We start from the raw sequence: 18,281 nt of genomic DNA on the forward strand, positions 1-18,281 counted from the left end.
CAATTTTTAAGAAGATGGTTGTCTTTATGAACATTCTGAAGGCTGCATAAGGAACTGTGCAAAAAAGGAAGCACCAACTTCAGAAGCCACATTAGTTAGAAGCACCCTAGAAATGAAAGGGGTGATAAACATTCTTGGTAGATCTTCATATTCGGTGACTAACTAAAAGCTAGACTAGTGGAATAAAATTTTTTCACCATTTGGCATAAATAGTTAAAATGACTTTTACTCTCAAACTCTCTAAACCTGTAAAATACAACAGAGTATAGTTTAATACCTCACTCTCCTAAAATACAGTCTCAGCAAAGAAAAGGAGTCATTTTTAAAATGCTCTTTTCCCCACTGTAACTGAGGTTTCATATTTAAGTTCTTCATTCAGTCAATATCTCTGAGCATTTAATTCCCAGGTCAAGACAGAAGTATATTATCGTTACTGACGCCAAAAATAAACCACTTGCTTACATGTTAATGAACCTTTTTTTATAAGATACCAGTTTGCATGACTGGAGCCAAGGAAATCATTCTCTCCCACACATCAATTGTGATTTTTTTGTACATACACTAATTTCCATCTTGTATTCTTCCGGTTTAAAAACAGTTTATATTTTTTCTGCTTTAGATTATGTAATTCTCTTGTCTTTGCCACAAAATATACTGGAGCCTGCTGGTAAAGAATTGGTACCAGAGTGGGAAGTGCTATATGAAGTACATGTGGATGAATTTCGTGTAAGAGAGTCACAAAGAAAGTTCAAAGGTCACATGCAGTTAACTGGTCATCACACTATTGGTATTTAACTAATAAAGAAGATCCTAAAATTTGAATATAGAAGACTTTTACTTCACTTCTGAGTCACAGGTTCTTGGTTCATAGGTAAAAGCATGGTTAATTGTGAGACTCTTTTCAGTGGATTTTCTAAAGTAAAATAAATGTAAACATGATAATTCACAAAACTACACTCTCCTGGGTAACAAATCAAGGAATCAGAAATAAGCATGTGAAAATGTATCAAGCCAAATCATATCATGAAGAACAGGAAAAGATGAGAATAATCTTTCTTAGACTAAGAAACATGAAGACAATTTCCAGTAAGATTTAAAGTAATATTTCCTCCTCTAAATTCTTAGATGAATCTTCTCTCAGAAACTGAATTTTAATATTTGTATATTCACGCTTAATAAATTTGCATGATAGCAATTCAAAGAGGAACTCATTCTCAGTGCCACATATTATCCCCAGGGGCTCCTGCTGGTCGTGAACTGGAGGCACCAAGTTCAGTGAAGCACACATACACACCATCAGAACCAGGTTGCTGTATTAGGGGGCCCAGTTAAACAATTCCCTTGTTTAAATTCCTCTAACATGAAAGAAACTTAAAAAAAAAAATAGTGAAGACACATAGGTTTTGTCCAATATTTGAAGGCCTATTACTTGGAAGAGAAATTAAAATATTCCTAGTAGCAACATGGAATGGAATTTAACCAAAAGCTGGAGCTGTAGGAAGAGATATAAAGTAAAAAGATGAATCCAAGATGGTGCAGAGCCCAAGACAAAAATCAAGGAGGACAAAGGTGAGTCTGGAACCTGCTGAGTGTACATACACTCTCCAGGGAGAACATGTAAACCTAATCAAGATGCGGGGAGTCAGGAGGAAACAGATTTGTTTAAAAAATGATGAGAAAATGCATTATATAGATATTAAATCAATGTAATAACAGTGAGCAAGTCTGACTTATCTCTGCCTTTAAACAGAACTAGGGAATTTTAACAGTAAAGTGGAAGCAACTGTCAGCCTAAGACTGTACTAACATCACTTTATTAACTATTTACAAAGAATGTATGAACAGTGGATGCTGAATTTTATCAAACGCCTTCCTGAGTATTTTCACACAAGATTTCCCCTTGTATCAGTGAGGATACAGACCAGTGGCAGATAGCATTTATCTACAAAGAGCCATATTGTTAATACCTTTGACTTTCTAGGCTTGGGGCCTCTGTTACAACTACTGAAGGGTACCACTGCAGCACAGAAGCAACCATAGACCCTACACAAATGAACTTGTCTATCTCTATTTAACAAAAACTTTATTGACAAACAGGCAGAAGGTAATCCAGGATGCAGCAGTCTGTTGATCCATACATTAAAGTATGCTAATATATATTTCTTTTTACCAAACACCCAAATTAACTCTTTTTGACGGGATCTATTGAATGTCTAGTAAAAGAAACTGGTAACTTTCTCTAATTTTATTTAGAATTTTTGTATCTATATTCAAAATGTGATAGAACTTATTTTCTTTCTGTTTTTTGGAGGGGGAGGAGGTTACATTTATGCTAAGTGTGGAAAAGTTTAAATTTATTTTTTGCTCTGGAAAGAAGTTTTACACAGCATGGGAATTTTCTGTTCCTTAGAAGTTGAAAATATCTCTGTTAAAACTACTGAACTGATTATAGCTACCATTTGTGGAGAATATTCTTTGACTTACTAAGAAAGTCTTTCACAAGTAGAGTCTGTTTAGGTTTTTTACTGTCTTTGTAGTCCTATGAAATCATATATTTCAACAAGATTATCAAATTTATTAAGAAATAATTTTACACAGCCATGTTTACAAATGTGTAGTCAATAGGATATTACTCCTTAGTGATTTATTTAATAAGAGTTATACTAAGCAAGAGTTCTATGAATAAATATGAGAAACATCATGCAAGATAAAATTATCTTGCTTCCAGAATAACAGAAGTGACTTCTCAAAAATCCTTATTATTCCATGTGGAATGTGAATATAAAAAAGTAGAATATTTAATGGAATGCTTTCTGAATTCAACTCTACCTTGGACATTGTATGACATATGTGTTGTTTAAGATACATTTTGAAAATACAGAATGTATTTAAGATACATCTAATATATAGTTATATCCATACCATAACGATGTTATCCTTCATCATTTCTAATTTTGTGCATGTGTTTGCTTTGTCATTTATTAATCTAGGAGAAAATCTGCCCAATTCTCTCCCAGATTTTTAAATTTATTTTCTTATATTCTTTGGGTTCTTTGCCTATATTGCCATTATTTTAATAACTCCTACACTCACTTTTAATAATTAAGGCATTTGAAGTTATAGATTTCAAGTGAGAATGAAGAAAAGTTTAATGATTCTAACAATTCCATATGAACTTAGCTGAGTCCTGAGCTTAACTAAAAGAATGACTTCTCTATGCTAGAAATAGATTAATGTCAGAGACAGTGACTAATAAGTGACTATGTACTTTGCTACAAGAATTGCTGATGCATTTAATCTGATGGGGAAAATGTGGAGAAGAAATTATCAAGGAGAAGGAGATAGACTGACTAATATTTGTTCCCAAATAATATACAGCATACAGAGTAAACTTGGTGGGAATTTTGAAGTTTCTTCTTTTCTTTGAAAACATACAATATTTGTAAATACTGACTATAAGCACACTACCTTGGCATTAAAAATCCAGTATTAGTTAAATAGCATGGTACCAGGGCACCTTGGGAAGGACCTAACAATTAGGTCACTCCTAAATCAATTTGTATATTTGCACAGTTCTGACAACATGCTGATGCAGGGGAAAGAGAGGGCGGAAACAAGGGCAGAATGAGGCAACTATGAGAGATAGAAAGAAATACATTTCCCCTGTTCCATATCTCTTTCACAAGCTACGTGGTCTTTCTGTGATTCTAAGGTGTGATCCCTGAATCTAGGATATGGGAGAACTAACCTCATATTTCTCCTAGAAGTATAGTCAGTCTAGGGCCAAAACACATATGAAGGGTGCTAGAGGAACTGTTTCAAGTGGTGAAGAGCAACAAGTGAACCTGGATCAATTCAGCATAGGAGCCTGTGAGGTCTCCAAGACAGCTGGGTGAATGTACTCCTCCCACTTCATAAGCAGGATCACAGCAGAGCCTGTACATTACTACCTCACTTGCAACATATCTAACTCCACTCTGAGGATACATCCCAGTGACACCCTAAGTCGGAATTAAGCTTGAGAGAAGTAATAATCTATTTGGGTTGTTTAAGACCTTGAGAGACTATAATGAAAGCTGTAGACTCTGTCTCTAGAAGTCTGCAAGGGAGGGTGGTGGTGAAAAGAAATAACATATCACACAGTTTCAGGGGATTTCAAAGACGCCACAAAGTTTATCTTACAACTGTTAAAGTGATAGAATACTTAGGTTAAAGAATACTCACTCTGTATGTTAGTCAGGGAGCAGGTCAAAGGGCTATATTTTAGGGATGCAGGAGATAGAAGGGATATATTTAGGGATGCTGGGGATATAAAGGAATGAACACCCAAGTTAGGGCATTTTGAAGCCATGTACCTCATGCTTTGACTCAAATTCCACGAGCACTTACTGAGCACAGAAAATTACACATTGGATTGCGACTGATTTATCAGCATTTTAAGATAGGTGTAAAAAAGTGTGAGCATACTTGCTGTGTGTGGATGTTAGAAAACATGAAAAGAACAGCTGCGAACTGGCAGAGGGGTGAGACAAATTAGTCCTATGACCTCATCTCCTTCTTTGTGTCTGTCTTTCTCCTTATAGTAAAGAAAAGAATCTAAGGAATAAAATAGGATCTGAAAAATTCTGGGAAGAAGGGATCACCTGGTTACTTCTATCTAAGGCATATCAATCACCTTGCTGGTTCTCTTGGGTTCTCTCCAGGGTCCAGAACCAAGACTCTCACTTCCCCCATCTCGTTACCACCAATTAAACCATATGGAAACTATAGAAATGAACTCTTACAAAAATGAGTGAACTATTTATAGAAAAAACAATAAGGTATTAAAATGGAATGACAGCAAATATATTCTTAATTCTAATACTCCTATGTTATTTTTAGAACTCTAAATAAATAAAATTTTATTCTTCTATGCAAAGTGACTACTTAAGCTAACTGAAACTATCTATTGTCAGGTTAAAATTTTTAAAAATTCTATGAGAGTTTGAAAATAGTTACAGTCTAACCCCCAAAGAGAGACAAAATATGAGAGTATGAGAGAGAGAGAGAGAGAGAGAGAGAGAGAGAGAGAGAGAGAGAGAGAGAGAGAGAGACTTAAATACCATCTCTCTTCTAGGCAGCAATTTCCCCAGATGAAGAGGTCACCACTGTTTAACAGTGTGCTGCCATGTTAATTTAGTATGACAAGATAAAGCAGTAATCTCAGCTCCTGGAGGCTGTAAACCGCCTGCTATCCAGGGACATGCTCAAGTCGATTTGCACTGTATATCACTTTATACAATTGCCATGACAAAGCCCCCTGAGTTCTCACATGTAAATCTCTCGATCCCTCTCTTCCACCAGCCCCCTCTGTCTCTTTCATTCCTTTGCAATTTCCTTCTCCTTGCTTCACATCCAGGTAGACCACATCCACTCAGCACTAATCTCTGAAAACTTAATGCTCTGCACATGACAAGGGACACACAATACACACCCCTCTCACAACCACTCTGTCAAGTCCCCCAATTTAAGAGAAGATGTTCAGGGACTTAGATAATCCATTGATCCCACTTGCATCGGCTTTTATATTTCAATCTGTCGTGTTAAGTTGTCAAGAGCAGCGATTAAACTGATGTTTCATGATTCGAGATTTACTTTCTTAGGAATGATAGTTTTCAAAGCTTGTCTTAGTAAGTTCTGCTTAAAGATTATCCCTAAGAAAGCTGGTGTGTCTTCACTGGTATAAATCTAGTAATAACACAATAAAGTGTTTTAGGTAAGGACATTTTAGAGATATTCAGGGTTATAAACACAAGACTGTAAAACTGAATAAAATTTGGATTTTTAAAGAATGTCATCTGTGTAGCTCTCTCTGAATGAAGCAAAAACACCATATGTAAAAAAAAGAGGAAAAACATGTTTCTATCTATGTAAAACAAAAATAATTATAGAATCGCTGAAGAGGACATAAGTGAACAGGGAAGAATTAATATGGTAGGAAATAAAAAGATCATATGAAGCACATTAGGAAAGTGACATGTCAACGTTTCATCCAATAAAGCAAAGGCAGGATATATGTTTAATCATCAAGAATTAGCAGTTGCAGATATAGATATTTTGGTTGGGTATGTCAGTTTTAGATGCAATATGTCAGATTTCTGACAGGCGAGCTGTTATATTATAAAAATCCACTTGTATTGTGCCTTTTCCTCATATCATATCCTTTTTACATCATCTCAAGCTGTTCTTGTGGGTAAATTAGAAAGAGATCAAAGGACTATAAAGCAATAAACATAATACTAATAAACAAAGGGCTGAACCCCTCACAGAGCCTCTAAAATTCCTCAGTGAATATCAGGAACTTAAAAGTAGATTGAAATATTTAAAAAGGAGAAGATATACTAATTAATAAGATGACAGTAATAAACACAAGCCCTACAATCATATCCTAAAAAAGAATGAGCCACTAGGAGGTTCATCAATAAAATTAGGTAATTTTAAAATACTGGCCAAATTATATTGTTATATTGTGTGTATGTATGAATATGTAACAATTCCCAACTTTATGTACAACTGTAAAGCACCAATAAAAATACAGGAAAAGAAAAAAATATTCAATTCCACTATTGTTTTATGTTGCTCTACTGATATTTTTATTTTCTTCTGGTCAACTCTTTGGAGAAGGGTGGCATGTGGAGCTACTGAAGAATGAACACGATTTTCTACCAGGGTGATCTGGAGAGCAAATGGGCTGAGTGGAGTTGAGGAGTGATGGAAAGTTCAGGGTGACAGCATAGTCACTATAGGACAAGCACTAAGGTAGGTTGTTACCTCACTCAGTGGTTGGATCCAGTGCCTAGGAATTAAGTATCATTATATCAAGGTTTAGATAAAGTTATAATTGGAATGCCTTCTGTGAGAACAAACACTGAAAACATTTACACATTCCTACATTCAACTACGGGCATGTACCATTTAATAAAGGGGATACAATCTGATATAGGTATTGTTAGGAGATTCATCATTGTGTATTTATACACTTGTATATAGATCATAGAGTGTGCTTAGACAAATCTAGAGGGTGTAGCCTACCACACACAGACTGTGTTACACAGTCTGAGATTACCGTAATATGGGCAGCCCCTCACTGACTGAAATGTTATTACATGGTGCATGGCTGTACTTTGAAATACTTACTGGGTAAGAGTCACTGTGCTAGTCTCTGGGGAAACAGTGATGAATAAGACAGAGGTATTGCCTCAAAGGGACTACAGAACTTTCTCCTATAAATAAGTTTGCATTTTTTGTTCAAGGCAAATTACATCAGAAGATACTCAGGGAGTTTTCCAGTAAGATGACTGAACCACTCAAAATGAGAGAGAAAGGTAAATAAGGTTCCTCCAAGCCACTATAAGAAAACATGAATACTGGCAGCCCCCAGTCTTTGAAAACACTGTCTTTGTTCTAGTCAACAGTAGTAATTAGTCAAAAGAGCACACTATTCAAGAACTATAACATCTGTTGAGTTCTTGCGAGGTACCAGGCATGGTTCAAAGCTCTTTATGAGAATTCTATTTAAATATTTTTTAAATAAAGAGGTTCTTTTATGATCTCCATTCTTACAGGCGAAAGTAAAACCACAGAGAAGCCACAAAACTTAAGACTAGATCACACACCTCCTGTAATCTGAAGTTGTGACTGGAAGCCAGGCAAGTTCAGAGAGCACTTAGACTCTCTACCATGGCATTATAATCTCTTAATCATATCAAAATTCCATTTTGAGTTGGCTTAGGCAGTATTCTTCTGGTTATGATGGTAGAGGTAGATGCTTTTGCTTAACAGCTCTAATGATAGTAACCAAAATTTTGCTGTCAATGAACAATATTTATGATAAGTGAATGTCATAAATATTTGACTGATGGTATCTCTGAAAGAATGTCTTCCTTTATGAATAGTTAAAAGTACAAAAAATACTTTAATGACAAGAATTTTGATATTTCTATTTGATTTCTCATTCTATATGTGTATTTGTAGCTTAAAAATTTCTTGTAGGATACTTAAATTTTTGAGAATTTAATGCATCTGACATTTAATATAATGTGCCATTTTTCTCCTAGATCACAGAACTTAAAACATTCTTTAAACACTTGCTTAATAACTAGCTTTTACTGAGTACCTCCTATATACTAGATACCAGAACACTTTATGCGTGTTGACTTTATTAAACATTATGAGCACCCTCCAAGTTAGATGCTATTGTCCCCATTTTCCAGATGGCAAAAATAAGATCAAGAAAATTTCCATAATGTGCCAATGACATAAACACATCAAAAAAAAAAAAAAAAAAAACTTGCAATTTACCCAGTAACTTTATCACTAGGCTTCATGTACTTCGCTACCACACTACACGAGCTTTCTTATAGCCTGAATATAAATTAATATTCACTGTTACAAAAAGTTTTAGCAAACAATCCTTTGGAATCACATATATTGCCTAACCGCCTATATATAGAACTTCCTATATACTACACCCATCTCCCATCTCCCACTAAAGCCAGCGTAAAAGAGAAAACACTGGATAATCTTGAGTTAGGACAGAATAATTAAGGAAAGACTTGTGCTGGGTATGGTAAGGTGACACATGCTTGTAATTCCAGTGATGTGGGAGGTTAAGGCAAAAGGATGACAAATTCAAAGCCAGCTTGGGCAACTTAGAGAGACCCTGTCTAGAAAGAAAGAAAAGGAAGGAAGGAAGGAAGGAAGGAAGGAAGGAAGGAAGGAAGGAAGGAAGGAAGGAAGGAAGGAAGGAAGGAGGGAGGGAGGGAGGGAGGGAGGGAGGGAGGGAGGGAGGGAGGGAGGGAGGGAGGGAGGAAGGAAGGAAGGAAGGAAGGAAGGAAGGGAGAGAAAGTTTTTTCTACTTGCCTGTCCCAAAAGTATTTCTTAAGTCTTAAAACTTAGAATTTTTTATTCTGATAAAAAGAATAAAGTGTTCAAAGTGGTGGAGAGGTAACAAGCATAGTTATTAGGTGCTTGGGGACTTTTAAGGCATGAACCACTTATTTATCACAAAAGTCACTTTATCCAAGACAGTTTTCCAACTGTGAACTGGAGATAATCACAGTTACTGAACTCACTGAGTTAATACAGGATGGGCTGAGATAATAAGTGTAGGGTGGGGCTAGCAAGCAGAAAACATTGAAATACCTACCTTCCTGTTACTGTTAATTACTAAATACCTTACTCTAAAGAACACTGACTCTTCAAACTCTCTGGTATTTGAGTTTCACTTTTCAGACTGAAGACAGACTATAAGATATATTCACAAGAGGCCTTCAGGGCTGCTTCTTATGTTCTACTGATGACCCTGGGGAAATCAGTCTTGGATTCACAAGAAGCATGTTCTCTGCCCCCTCAGTCCCTAGTGTTAGAAAGCATGCCAGCCACTGCCACAAAGCTCCAGGATGGATACTGGTAAGCAACCAGCAATCTCCCCTCCTCCAGGACTGTGTTTATACAGATGGGAGTGTCCAACGGGGCCCAGAAGTGGTTGCCAGGCTTAGAACACTCTAAGAATAACGCTGTAATTATTGTAACTTATTTTTACTACTCATTAATATTAGGTTTCAAATTCACACATGGTACATAGTTTATATTTGTATATAAATACAAAGCTACTTAACAGTACCTTTAAATTTATTTTTCCACCTGTCTTTTTCATATCTTACTTCCACTTTAAATTTCTTATTAACTCTTAGGATATTATTTTATAGTTTAGGGATATCGACAAATAAGATTAACTGTTTTATCTTGAGACAGACTGGATTTTTAAGAGCTAAGAAGAGACACTAAAGTAAACACTGCCTCTCCATATAATGATAACATTGTTTGCCCTGCTGCCACAGAAGCAGCCTTGACTAAATAAGACACAAAATCCAGTCACTTGTGTTCATGTACTTTATCATGCGATGTCAGTGTCACAGAGCCGGCCAAGGCTACTCTTCTTATATTCACACCTCATCTGCTCACAGGGATCTTTCCTAAACATGGTCTATGGGGAAAAAATTTTAAAAGCATGTGGCCTTTGCACAAAGGAAATATGTGACAAAAAGGAACAACCACAGTGGCTGACTTAAATTAGCCTTACTTTTATTTCCCATTTCAAAAACTAAAAACCTTTCCCTTTGCCCTAAGATAGTACAGAAAAAAAAAAAAAAAAATCAGAATTTATGTTGTAAAGCAAAAAATAAAGGAATGAGGGCAAGAATTGCACAAGACGACCCAAACTGATAGCATATTGAATACTATCAGAAATTCAGTTTAAATGACAGCTTTATGCCTGAACAAACTATGCAGTCTCAGACCTTGTAGAGAAAGGATTTAAATAACAATTCTTTTAATTTCACCTAATGTGGCACCAATAATATTCTAAGCCTTTTTGAGTTCTCATTGTCATTTCCTAAGGAATCAGTTTTTTGAGAGTACTTCCCCTGTCCCCCAATCTACCCATTAGGTTCTCTATACTACAGAAACTTTGTTGTTTAGATTTTTTTTTTTAACTTATAACCTTAAATTTCAATTGTCTTTGCATATATTTTTAAAGCAAAATTTGTATGTATTTCATTGACAGAATATATGAAAAAGGAATTACACTAAAAATTCATACTTCTTTAAATTATTTTTATGACCTTGCTTTCTTAAGGTCTCAATGACATGATATTGTTTGTGCTTTCCAAAGATGCTGCTTTACAAACATCACTTTTCCTTTGTTGAAGTACAATGGGCCACTGTATTAGCTGATGTGATCAACAGGAAATATGGCATAAGCATTATCTGAAATATTTTGAGATCCCATAGATAATTGAGTCCCAAGCCTTAAAGATTTCATTCCAATTCCTAGAAACCAGGCATCAACCTGCAAAATTTCTATGTTTTGGGGACTGTCTTATGTGAGTGTCTTTTGATAGAGGGAAATAATGACCAATGCATACTTATATTTATAATATAATTATAACTGACACTCAGTGATGCTAACATCAGAATTACTTTCTTATTATGTTGATGATGTCCTTCCCTATTATATTTTACCTATTTCTTAGAATTTTTTACTTATCTCTATAAGTACAATCTAAGTTTTAAGAAAGAAATTTGAAAACAAAAAAAACACAATCAAGTTAGAAAACTGATTAAAGAGTGACATATGCTGTCAAATAATTTTAAATGGAAGGTATTAATAGCTACATGAAGAACACAAGTATCCCCTAAACTACTAGTTCCCAAACCAATATTTAGGTTCATCAGGAACAATTGCCACAAGTAATTTAGAACCAACATGCGGTTCTAAGTCTTGTTTTGCCAAGTTAAGGGCATCAAAAAAAATTACCATTTATTATCAATATTGGATCATGAAAGAAAAGCAAAGTACTACAATCTCAAAACCAAATGAAAAATGCACTGTATGTTTTTGTGAAGAACTCACTACATTGTCCCTGTTTTCTGAAAACCAGTGAAAATGTGATCATAAAACCAATTGATCTTTATTAATCACATGCAGTAAGAGAAGCCTAGGCTGACTTCAGGAAGGTCTGGCAAACCCCCAGGGCCAATATATGCAAATAGGAAGGAAGTCTATATCAGAGGACAATGGTGCTGATTCTCCTACCAGGTCTCCCTCTCTGATAATGGCTCTATTGAGATCCACAAGCAAATCTCTAAAGAATGTTTTCTTACACAGGCAACTGAAAGAGAAAGGAAGAAGAGCAGCGAAAGAAGAAAAGAATCAAAGGAAGAAATGAGGAAGAACTAAAAACAAAACATCAAAGACACAGAATAAAGTCTGGTTACCAACAGACATTTCATTATTTTTAACTTCTTAATATAGATGAACCTCCGCCAGGTAGCCCCCAGTTTACATTGAGGTCTGAAACTAACAAATGAGACACAGGTTACCACCCATACATTCCACAAAATCAGGAGCAGCATGTGAGTTAAGTTTGCAGCATTGCTTTCTTGGTGTCCTTGCTATTTCCAGATCCCCGCTAAGTATTTCATCATTCTTACCACTGCATTCAAGGTGGTCACCCAGATAAAGAAAAGAAACATTTAAAACCCCCAAAGCTACAGTAGGTGCTTTTATCCCTACCAATGTCAGGCACATGTTTAACTAACTTCTCTACATTTTATATAAAAGTCTTACAGTACACCTGTTTTTTTTTTCCCCCTCCATTATTCTTTCTGAGATATTTCTGCTGGAGAAAATAAAAAAATGTAAAAACTATATTTCATTATAAAGACCTCACATTAATGGTAATTGATCCAATGTATGTATATATATGTATGTATATATATATATTTATATATTTTAAAATAATTTGATACCTTGTAATTATTTTCTGTAGAAACTATTTCAAATTAATCTATTTTGATCTCCACAAATGAGATATCTTTCAACTATGAGTCTCTTGTATCAGGAATATGACATATTCTATTACATTATGGTGATTTTGTGCTTATGTCCATACTACACAAAAAGATGTGTGAGGAAAAGATTGGTTCTTACTTTCTTTATTTCTACTGGTAAATACTCATTGTATATATCTGAGCTAAATCTTTCTGCAATACTCCCTATTGAAAGACACAAAATTCCATATGAGACCAAATCTTTTCAAATAAACTTTTCCCCCCATTACTGCAGAATTAGAGGTTCTAGCCCCAACCCTGTCTCTGCAGATCTCTGTGTGGGGAAGCTAAGAGCAGACCCTTATTAGATGTCTTGAACAATCTCACAACCCCTCCTAGCATTTTTTCCAAGAGATGGTAAACTTGGTCATTTCTCCAGGCCCAGCTAACTTTTCACTCAGCAGTATTATTTTAACTACTGAGAATATTATATGAATCAAAGTTTTCTTAACATTAGACACCCCCTTCCACCACTGAGCAAAATGGAATGGTTTGGCAATAGGACACAACGATCCAGTGAGCAACTTATCCAGTGGCTTTGATGGACCCCAGTAGATGGTGTTTCACAGGTCCCTTTTCCTGTTAGCCCTGTGGGTGATTTCCTAAAACAATGCAAGGGTAAAGACTGAACTACTTACACGTAAACACGAGACTGGGATCATATCTAGATAAACTGCTTCATGTGGTATTTTGTGACAACATGTACAGAATAATGTTTATAACAATGTAATTTCATTGTATGATAAACATCAATTTACCATAAAAAACAAATACAAACTTGTCACCATTTTCACCTTGTTTCAATTGAATTGGCCTTGTTCAGATAAGCAAGCCTATCTCTTACAGGAACAACAGTTTATAGATAAACTGTGAAATCGGGTGTGTGTGTGTAGAATTATACTGCCTGCTATCATAATTTTATACTGCCACACTGCACATATGGCTTCCAAGCTTACTTTATCTGAATCTTTCTGAATCTATTCTCCATGCTATTAAACTGAGCACATTCCACATCGTTCAAAAGTAATTACACTTTTGTCTAGAGTGTAGGAGACGGCTCTCCCTAAACAATGAAATTCTCATTATTAGAACTGGCATAATAACCATACTGGCTTAACAATGGTATGCATTATAGCATCACAATAACTTATGATAAGTTGGATGCACAAAGGTAACCAGAAACTTAAAAGCTTATCAGAAGCACCATATGAAAATAGCAATCTTTGCCACACCATAATTAAGGTTCTATTCTGTGACTAATTTTTAAGTAACTCAAGCATTTTTCTCTTTTCCTTCTTGAATTTTCTGGATAATATTTCATACAAAACACTATACTAAACAAACGGCAAAAAAAAAAATACGACTGACTTCTAAGTTACAGATAATATTTACATGAGTATCTTAAGACAGTTATAGTAATTAAAAATATCAGGTGTAAATAAAGAATCCCAGGAGCTGCCACGAACCTGAGCATGAACCTGAGCTTCTCTAGGCCATGTACACTGAATGATGTTTTCCAGTGCTGAAGGTTGGATTTCATTCACTGGAGTCTTGCTGTACTATCATACTTGGGGTCTCACCTATATGTCTAACCTTTGATTTACTTGAAACTATATCTTTTCCTTCTTTTGATGATTTAAGGAAGAAAATGACTTTTTGAATGTTGCTTTAGGATAATTAGGGTTCTTGCAAAGTTTAAGCTCATTAATTTTAATATACTTCATATTAAACTAAGATAATGTATACCTAGATTTTTTAACAATTCCAAGGAAATGTCATCAATATGAACAATAGATAAGATGCTAATAAGATCATACTTCCAAATCCTATGGATCTTTAAATATATTTTTTAAATATACTCAGTTGGTACAATGACACATGCCTGTAGTCCCAGAAGCTCAGAAAGCTGAAACTGGAGGATTCTTTGAGTCCTAGAATTTGAGACCAGCCTGGGCAACACAGGGAGGCTCTGACTCAAAAACAAAAACAAAAAAAACACAAGGTGGCTGGTATAACTCTGTGATCCAGTACTTATTTAGTATACATAGTAGGTATCTAGTAGGGGCTATGTCCTAACCACTGCAAAAATATTTTAAAACTAAAAATATATACGTGTAGTATTTATTTCACAATAAAATTGAGCTCTCTTTAGAGCAATTTACTTAAATTATTTTTATAATGAAAATATTATACTTTTTTTTAAAACAAGAGTGGCTTAAGGAGTCCAAAGGGAATTTGAGTAAGCTAGAATATACTTTAAAAAATAGAAAACTGATTATTCAGTAACCACAGGTGTTCAACACTTTCATTTCACATCACATTTGACACTGGAACAACAATCTAACCAACAGAAGTAGCAGCAACCAGACAGAAAATTAGCACCCAATGGCTTCCACAGAGCCCCCTGGCTGATCTACCGTGGCCTCAATTCTCTCCAGACTCATTCTAGGTCCTTCTAATGCCCATCCATGCTCACCTTAACTGACATACAGACATATTTTGGATGTCAGTTTCTCACATGATCCAATAAATCCATCTGCATCAGAACTATTAGTGAAAATGAAATTATAGTGATTCTTGTTTGCCTCTGAAACTTTGAAGCAATAGTCTCCAAATTCATGTTAAATAAACCAACAACAAAGAGGACCAGGAGAAACTGATCAATTAGAAATGAGGCTCATAAAAAGAGCCTTTCTGCTTATTTCAGAATTGGACCTTCACAATGCTTTTAACTTTTAGAAGAGTATATGTGAACCAAATCTTACTATTAATTGCTTGGCAAGACTATGAGGGCTTCATTGAAGGAACTAACAGAATCAGGCTCTTTTATAGACTTACAACAATCTGTGCCTGAATCTCCTATGGACTAGAAGTATGAGGGTAGTTGATGAACATATGTATATAACGTGCTTCTAAGACAGTTCATTCATAGTGCTTTCTGAACAGTGAGTAAAACATTGCAAGTATGAATAAGCTTTTAGTCTTCATAAGGGTCACAGCTGTTTAGGAGTTCCTCTTAGTTAGGCATTGAGTTTATTTCTGCAAAATACTAAGGCAATAAACACAATTTCAGAAAGGAGGAATTACATCCTAATCTGGCTCAGTTTCAACCTTAACACTTGCATACCCTTGATAGGAACATTTTTAAAGGGTTATAGTCATTAAGTATACAGAATTTTTATCTCAGGAAATGTTTTCCAACTTAAGTTTTATACTGAAAGCATCTCTCTATAACCTCAAGCCAGCATCACAGGAATCACTCAATGATTTTACTTTGCCTCTAACCTATTCAGGCAAGCAAAATATACACCTTCTAAAATCTTTTTTTCTCTATTTAAGAATGGAGTATGAATGTCACACATAAATAGGCAATGAAATATGCCTCTTTTTCTTAAATAGAACTCTATGATATAAAGACTATGAAACATTCTGTTTTCAAAGATATTGAATAGGAAAAAAATAGAGAATGTATTTCCTTACTGAAATAAAAGAACCTATTGTGTAAATAGGACAATGGCCTAGTATCCAGAAAAAGGAAAAAGGATCATGTTGAATAATAATACTCTAAATATATTTAATCATTTTGATAAATGAGTAAAAGATATCTTAATCTATTTAACAGCTGAATGCATCATGACATTTTGATTTCTGAATGTATTATACTAGCAAATTCTACTTTAGTTATAAAATTTCTAGAACTATAGTCACCATGAGTTAGTGTCTTTAACAACTTTTCCCAAGACACAGTTACTATTTATTCATCCAAATCAATTCAGCCATTTAGTCAATAATCATAAATTGAGTATCTATTATATGCTAGATTCCAGAAATATAAATATATATCAGTACAACTGTTCCTCCAAAAAGAAATATATTATGTGGAAAGGCAGGCATGTAAATGCATAAATTATAATCCAGTACACAAGAAAAGACATAAGAAAGTGTCATGGATAAAAGAATAATGCAATAGTTGTTTGCCTTTGTGCCATGGGAAATCAGGGAAAATATCAAATAAATGACAATTTTTGAACGCAGTCTTGTGGGAGAGACTTGATTCATTAAAAAGGTAAAATTTAAGAGATTTTTCCAGGTAGAAAGAATAAAACTGTCCTTCAGAGGCCATCTGTTATGTTCATGAGCAAGCGTGGAAAGTTCAGCATGATGGGTCCTTAGCAAGACACAGTAGGAAAGAAAAGCCAGAGAATGATGCTTTATAGAGGATTTTGCTAAGATAAAAAGAGTTTGGGACTAAATCCTATAAGCAACAGGACACATAGTCTCAAAAGTGAGGTAAACAATTCAAGTCATTTCTCAAGTTATTTGGAAAAGAGATTTGAAAGAAAGGCTAAAAATTTGAGTTCATGTAGATGACGCTTCCAACTGTTTACTCAAGAGATGAAAAGCAGCTCAAATCTATAAACATTTGAAGTAGAAAAAAATTCAGAAGCCAATCAGACATACAGTAAGAGAAAATATAAGTGTTGATGTCACTACAGCTCCAGTGAATCATGTGTGTGCCCTGCTCTAACAGCCAGAACCGCAGATCCCAATCTAAGGGGGTTACAGATGTACTCAAAAGACTGATGGAAGCCATAATGAGTCAGGTATAATCATACACACAGAATCAACCCTCCCTTTACTTTCAAGAGATCCATAGATCCCAATTAAGACCTTTTGCATTACATGGAGAAGGGGTTGCACTACTCTGAGGGAAAGTACCATTCCTACAATGTCCAACATAAAGCAGTACACAAAATTCTCCATTAAAAACTGAAGGGTTTTGTTTACACTAACCACCTATATCACAGCATCTCCTCAGGCCACTGCATAATGCAACTTAATATACTTTCCTCATATCTGTGAGTATAATTAAAATCAACTCCTCTCCTCCTTTTTTGGTATTCCAGTCATAACTATTTATATTCAACCCTGAAATCAGTATTATAGGTCCAGTACTATTACAGGAAAACCAATCCCAGAGGTTTCCTCATTTGGGTACTCCCAGAGGGCAGGCTATGGTCAAAACGCTAAGAGGGAAAAGGCGTGACAAGTGACATAACACAAAAGGAGAGTCTGACTTCCTGACCCTTTTTGACCTGTGCACTACCCATTGTACCCGCTTCTCCTAAGCTTCACCTTTTTGAGAGGAAGATAAAAAGCCATGCTTTTGCACATAGTTAACATGAACTCATAATGGAAGGAAGAACAAAGAATTATGACTAGTATGATTTAATTTGCCAAGCTGTAGATAGTAAGAATCTAAAACATGCCTGTGCTCTTGTGAAAAAGCAGCAGTACATAAAGTTTATAATCATGGACCCCAAAACCAGACTGGCTGAGTAAAACCAACTTCTTCCACTTATTAGTTGTGATCTGGAGCCAGTTATTTAACCTCTTCATGCCTTAGTTTCTTCGCTATTAATCTTGTCTTACAAGATTAATTATAACAAGATTAATTAATTGCCTCATGGAATTATTGTGATGGCTGAGTTATTATATTATTAAGCAGTACTTAAAATATCACTATTATGTAAGTGCTACATATGTGTTAGCTAAAAATTTTTTTCGGGGGGGATCTGGGAACATAATCAAATACTCAAAAATTTTTTGGACTATGAGACACAAAATGTTGAACGAGATTATTTAAATCTAATATGAAAATCAGAGTATACTATCTATCACACACCTCTTAGAAGACATTTGATTCTTCTTGATTTAATTTTCTATGTAGTATTTCTGTAACAGGAACAAATATATTGATGTGTAATTATTTCCTGGAGAATAAAAAAGATTTAACAGTATTTGCACTGTCTTTAAAGGTATGAGAATGTATAATAAAACATATT

General features: G+C 34.9%; 1 protein-coding gene across 16 annotated transcripts in view; it reads right to left on the minus strand.

Moving 5' to 3' along the window:
* SOX5 (SRY-box transcription factor 5) overlaps positions 1-18,281 on the minus strand; it is a 955,660-nt gene that overhangs the window by 310,363 nt on the left and 627,016 nt on the right. The gene's annotated exons all lie outside the window — the stretch shown is intronic.

The sequence above is a fragment of the Sciurus vulgaris genome (genome assembly GCF_902686455.1).
Source record: "Sciurus vulgaris genome assembly, chromosome: 5".
Lineage (NCBI taxonomy): Eukaryota > Metazoa > Chordata > Mammalia > Rodentia > Sciuridae > Sciurus > Sciurus vulgaris.